Genomic DNA, 6,225 nt, shown 5'->3' with positions numbered 1-6,225 from the left:
CAGTAGGATGATTTTTCTACACAAACATATTCAGTAACATTTAACTAATAGTAATGGGTTCACGATGCTGCATTAATATAACCATTCCAATAAGTATATCTGTGACTTAACCAATCACATCATCTATGGGGTCACATACCAGAACCTCACTTCCGGCAGAAGTTTAGGTGAGGGGGGTTGTTCATCGTAGCTTAGTAATAGGGAGTATTGTGAGCACCTGTGGAGGAATAAGGGGGTTAGCAGTATTTCAGATAAGACCATGTTAGTCTTTTTATCACCCTTAACAAAGCGGCAACATGAAATGTGTGTTGGGTATATTTGGAACCTCTCTTGTTCTGGGCCTGATACCTCTCTTGTTCTGGGCCTGATATAGTATTATATATATATATATATATATATATATATATATATATATATATTCTATATCATAAAAATGAAAATCTGTCTGTCCCATATAGACTTCCAAACGCCTGAACCGTTTGACCCCAAAATTGGCCCACAGATACATGGGTGCCCGGGAAGGTTTTAGCGAAGGTCCTGTCCCCGCCAGATGTGGGGGAGGGGGAAGACCGCCCCATAGAGATGAATGGGAAAATCTCACTGCAAACACAGGTGATTAGCTGCAGCAGCTTGCCAGCAGACAAGGCAGTTGGAGCCTTAGCAACCAATAGGATTACTGCTTTCATTTTCACAGGGAGTTGTGGTTGCTAGGGAAGCTGCCTCACAACATCCACAGTAATAACTGGTAGACCCCTTTTAACCCCTTAGGCTAGGTTCACACTGCGTTTTCAGCATCCGTTTAACGGATCCGTTTTTTTTAACGTCCAGAAAAATAGGGTCAGCAACATTTTTTGGTCCGCCAAAAAAAACGGATCCGTTTTTTTTTATAATGGAAGTCAATGAAAAAACGGATGCACACAAATGAATCCGTTTTTGCAATCCGTTTTTCATGCGTTTTTTGCAAAAAACGGATGCGTTAAACGGATGCTGAAAACGCAGTGTGAACCTAGCCTTAGCGACCCATGACGTATCTGATACGTCATGGTGCCGCTCGGGGTGTTCAGAGCGGGGTCCCGCCGGGACCCCGCTCTGAACGGCGCTGGTCCCGGCTGACACGTGCAGCCGGGCAGTGCCTCTATTAGCCGGCGCGGGTCCCGTTGCCGCGCCGGCTAATTAAGCCTCTAAGTGCAGCTGTCAAACATGACAGCTGCACTTAGATGCTGTGTTCACACTGCCCTGGTGTCTAGTGGGACGGATCTCCCCCCCGCGATGCGATCGCGGGGGGGAGATCCGTTCTTCTGCCCGTGCCGGGCCTTAGCGTCGGAATGACGCTGATCCCGGCTCGGCAATAGATTGCTATGGCCTGCAGCAGGCCATAGTAATCTATGACCGATCTAATCGATCTTTGCTGTGTATATACACAGCATTGATCTCTATGAGAGATCAGTGCTGTCTATATACAAGTCCCCCAGGGGGGCTTCTAGTTACAGTAAAAAAAAAAGTAAAAAAGTGTTTTTATTAATAAAAAATCCCCTCCCCTAATAAAAGTCCAAATCACCCCCCTTTTCCCATTTTATAAATATAAATTAATAAATAAATAAACATATTTAGTATCGCCGCGTGCGTAATCGGCCGAACTATTAATTAATCACATTCCTGATCTCACACGGTAAACGGCGTCAGCGCAAAAAAATTCCAAAGTGCAAAATTGCGCATTTTTGGTCGCATCAAATCCAGAAAAAATGTAATAAAAAACGATCAAAAAGTCATATATGCGCAATCAAGGTACCGATAGAAAGATCACATCATGGCGCAAAAACTGACACCTCACACAGCCCCATAGACCAAAGGATAAAAGCGCTATAAGCCTGGGAATGGAGCGATTTTAAGGAACGTATATTTGTTAACAATGGTTTGAATTTTTTACAGGCCATCCGATACAATATAAGTTATACATATTATATATCATAGTAATCGTAACGACTTGAGGAACATGCATAACAAGTCAGTTTTACCATAGGACGGACGGCGTAAATGCAAAACTCCCCGAAATCAAAACAAATTAGTTTTTTTTTTCAATTTGACCGCAAATGATCCGGTTCCGGTTTCGCAGCATATGTTATGGAAAAATAATGCCTGTCATTGCAAAGTACAATTGGTTTCGCAAAACATAAGCGCTCATATACGTCTCTAGGTGAAAAAATGCAAGCGCTATGGACTTTTAAACTTAAAATGGAATAAGTAAAAGCGCAAAAACAAAAATAGGCTTTGACCTTAAGGGGTTAAACACCACCATATCAGACCTGACCAATACCGCCATACTGTGACTGGATAACACCGCCATATCAGACCTGACCAATACCGCCACACTGTGACTGGATAACACAGCCATACCAGACCTGACCAATACTGCCATACTGTGACTGGATAACACCGCCATACCAGACCTGACCAATACCGCTACACTGTGACTGGATAACACCGCCAGACCTGACCAATACCACCATACTGTGACTGGATAACACTGCCATACCACACCTGACCAATACCACCATACTGTGACTGGATAACACCACCAGACCTGACCAATACCACCATACTGTGACTGGATAACACTGCCATACCACACCTGACCAATACTACCATACTGTGACTGGATAACACTGCCACTCCAGACCTGACCAATACCACCATACTGTGACTGGATAACACTACCACACCAGACCTGACCAATACTACCATACCCCCCTTCGAAAAGACACTAGATTTTCTGGCAAGTCTGAACAGGCGGTGGAAGACTAGAAAACCACCACTACTGTGACTGGCTAACACTGCCATACCACACCTGACCAATACCACCACACTGTGACTGGATAACACCGCCGAACCACACCTGACCAATACCGCCATACTGTGACTGGATAACACCATCATATCAGACCTGACCAATACCACCACACTGTGACTGGATAACACTGCCATACCAGACCTGACCAATACCGCTACACTGTGACTGGATAACACCGCCATACCAGACCTGACCAATACCGCCATCCTGTGCTGGATAACACTGTCATACCAGACCTGACCAATACCACCATACTGTGACTTAATAACATTGCCACACCAGACCTGACCAATACCACCACACTGTGACTGGATAACACCACCATACCAGACCTGACCAATACCACCATACCGTGACTGGATAACAGTACCACACCAGACCTGACCAATACTACCATACCCCCCTTCGAAAAGACACTAGATTTTCTGGCAAGTCTGAACAGGAGGTGGAAGACTAGAAAAATAAAAAAAAAATTAAAAGTTGTTTCCTTCCCCCTGCTCCCTGGTGCTGCCTCCATGCAAGGTGCTGCTTTAGGCAGACCACAAGTGCCTAATGGTAAATACGACCCTGCAGATATACAGGACACTACAGGTATACAAGACCCCAAAACTATACACTACAGGTGCACAGGACCTCCACCACCTATATACTACAAGTATACAGGACCCCAAACTATACGCTACAGGTATACAGGACCTCCACCAACTCTATACTACAGGTATACAGGACCTCCACCGACTATATACTACAGGTATACAGGACCCCAAACTATACACTACAGGTATACAGGACCTCCACCAACTATATACTACAGGTATACAGCACCCGCACCAACTATATACTACAGGTATACAGGACCCAAAACTATACACTACAGGTATACAGGATCTCCACCAACTATGCACTACAGGTATACAGGACCCCAAAAGTATACACTACAGGTATACAGAACCTCCATCAACTAGATACTACAGGTATACAGGACCCCAAATTATACACTACAGGTATACAGGACCCCAAAACTATACACTATAGGTAAACAGGACCCCCGAATTATATACTTCAGGTATATACTACAGCTATACAGGACCCCCAAACTTTACAAGTATACAAGACCTCTACCAACTATAAACTACAGGTACACAGGACCCCCAAACTATACACTACATGTATACAGGACCCCAGAATGATATACTACAGGTATACAAGACCTCCACCAACTATACATTACAGGTATCCAGGACCCTCAAACTATAAACTAAAGGTATAGAAGTCCTCCACCAACTATACATTACAGGTATACAGCACCTTCACCAACTATATATTACAGGTATACAGAACCCCCAACTAATACAGTACAGGTATACAGGACCTCTACCAGCTATACACTGCAGATATACAGTAATTCCCAAACTATACAATACAGCTATACAGCCCCCCCACCAATTATACACTACTGGTATACAGGACCTCCCTCAACTATACACTACAGGTATACAGCCCCTTCAACTACACACTACAGGTATACAGGACCCCCTCCACTATACACTACAGGTATACAGACCCCCACAACTACACACTACAGGTATACAGGACCCCCTCAACTATACGCTACAGGTATACAGGACCCCCTCAACTATACGCTACAGGTACTGTATACAGGACGGATGTTTGAAGCTTTTAGTTTATTTCTAATGTGCATAAGCTACAATTTACATACACAGTGCAGAACTGTCGGGTATATAGGGTCATATAGGGCTACTATAAAAATATATATATGTATGTATGTGTGTATATATATATATATATATATATATATATATATATATATCTTACATATTGTATACTGATTTCTCTCTTACTGATCCTCCCAGGACTACTGTGGCTGGATCACTGTTTGTATTTATTTTCATTACCCAGTGTACATGTGATTACGCTGGTATTTTTTAGCATTTTTATTTGCAACTTATTTACTCACCGGCCTCCGGGGTCTGTATTGCTGATCCTCTAGCTATTATTAACTTCATGTATGTATTTATGGTATAGTCAATAAAGCATTGTTTTGTTTTTTTGTTTTTTTAATCCAGCATGTCTTTTTTTGGTGTAGAGGGGATATATGTATGTATGTAAGTATGTATATATACACTGTGTATATATCTATATATATATATATATATATATATATATAAACATAAAAATTGGAAAAAATAATAGATGAAAGCTATACTTACCTACCCTTGGTGTTCATGCGTGATATTCCAGTCCATCCTGTGTTTGACTTGTACTATAGAAAGTATAGGTCTTAGGTTATGAGACTGCATTACAACATGAAGTTGGTTGTCCAGGTTTAAAAAAAAACATGTCCGTCTTCTCCTAGAAACAGCACCACTCTTGTGGTTTTGCAGCTCGGGTCCATTGAAGAGAATGGAGCTAAATTGCAATACCACCTACAACCTGAGGACAGGGGAGGCACTGTTTCTGCAAGAAAGTAACTGTGCTTTTTCTAATCCTGGATAACCCCTGATGCTCCTGTCTTTCTACTTCTAAGAAGATAATTTGAAGCAGGACCAAGCTTCAAGATCTCGTCTTGGAAACAGAAAGAAGACAGGAACATTGTGGGATAGGGGGAACTGGGGGTAGGTAAGTATTGTTTTTTTTTTTGCCTTACACTTACCCCAGCAGTGTTATTTTGGAACCAAGAGTCTCACCTCATGCTCTTAGCAATCCCCCTCCCCATTCCTGAGATCAGACCCCCACGTTACTTTTACCTAGTGACAGGTCCTCTTTAGAGACGAGTGCAACACAGCCCACTCTTGTGGCAAGGTTTAATTTGGATTTTAAAGAGGACCAGAGACTAAGGGCAACTGCAGCATGCTTGAGGCCGATCGTTCGGCCTTTGATTAGCAATGGCTGAAGAAGTTGGATGCAGCCCTAGGGAGTCCAGGAAAGCATGGATACAACCATAGACCATAGGCTGCACCAGGACTCCCTAGGGCTGCATCCAACTTCTTCAGCCACTGCTAATCAAACACCGAACGATCGGCCTCAAGCATGCTACAGTTGCCCTTAGTCTCTGGTCCTCTTTAAAATCCAAATTAAACCTTGCCACAAGAGTGGGCTCTGTTCTAGCTGCTAAACCTTATAAATGCCAATGATCTTGGAATGAAATGAGGCACAGTTTGTGCTGTTGTTGTGTAACGTCAAGAAATATCCGTTATGTAAGATCTTATTGGAATCACTGTGTGTACTAGGAGGGATCCGCTAATAATCGGAATGACAGTCTAGTCTTCCTGTGCTCTTGTACATCTCTTGCATTTATTTCTTGTATTGTACATTGTGTTTGTAAAGACATTAATACTGTATGACCTTCTTCACAA

Source organism: Dendropsophus ebraccatus, chromosome 11, assembly GCF_027789765.1.
Source record: "Dendropsophus ebraccatus isolate aDenEbr1 chromosome 11, aDenEbr1.pat, whole genome shotgun sequence".
Classification (NCBI taxonomy): domain Eukaryota; kingdom Metazoa; phylum Chordata; class Amphibia; order Anura; family Hylidae; genus Dendropsophus; species Dendropsophus ebraccatus.
The sequence above is the reverse complement of the archived record's forward strand: the minus strand, read 5'-3'. Positions refer to the sequence as shown.